This window comes from Triticum dicoccoides, chromosome 2B, assembly GCF_002162155.2.
Source record: "Triticum dicoccoides isolate Atlit2015 ecotype Zavitan chromosome 2B, WEW_v2.0, whole genome shotgun sequence".
NCBI lineage: Eukaryota > Viridiplantae > Streptophyta > Magnoliopsida > Poales > Poaceae > Triticum > Triticum dicoccoides.
The window spans coordinates 217,919,195-217,920,082 of NC_041383.1; positions in this window are offsets into that span (position 1 = coordinate 217,919,195).

Here is an 888-nt window from a genome sequence, read left to right on the forward strand (position 1 = left end):
TTTATCCACAGCGACTTCCATCTCTCTCATTGTTTTTCACAAGTTCGAAGAGAATTGTTAGTTTGTTTTTAGACTTATATACATGCTCTACAAACTAACATACGAATATATAAATGTATACTTGTATTATTTTGTCCATTTGAATTTTTTAACATCTTTCCAAATTTGTCAACATTTTTTAGACCGTGAATCTTTTTAAAATTGGCAATTTTATACATTTGTAAATATTTTTTTTCTAATTCTTAAATTTATTTTGTTTACGTGTGTACTAATTTTCTCCCGGTTGCTACTCCGTCCTCGACATCCAAGCATCGTTCGACCCATTTTTGTTTTAGTTGCAAGTCCGTCCTCGATACGCTACTCATCCCGTTCATTTTTTTTCTAGTTGCAAGTCCGTCCGTGACATGCAACCGGGTGATCTTTGACCTAGTTGCAAGTTCATTCTTGACTCGTAACTAGGGCTCGATCCATTTTTATCTGAGTTGCAAGTCCAGCCTTGACGCACAACTAGAATCCGACTTTTTTTTGTCCCAGTTGCATGTCCACCCTCAACCTGTAACTCGTCTGTGATCCTTTTTTGCCCGGCTTGCAAGCATATCATCAACTCGCAACTGGAGTCTGATATTTTTTTTGTCTCGGTTGCATGTCCACCTACATCTTGCAACTAGCCAGTGACCTTCTTTTGCCCCACTTGCAAGGATACCATCGACTCGCAACCGGAGTTTGACTTTTTTTTGTCGCGGTTGCATGTCCACCCCCAACTCGCAACTGGCCATTGACCCCTTTTTGCCCAACTTGCAAGCATACCATCGACTCACAACCAGAGTCTGAATTTTTTGTCCCGATTGCATGTCCACCCGCAACTCGCAACGGGCCAGGGACCCTCTT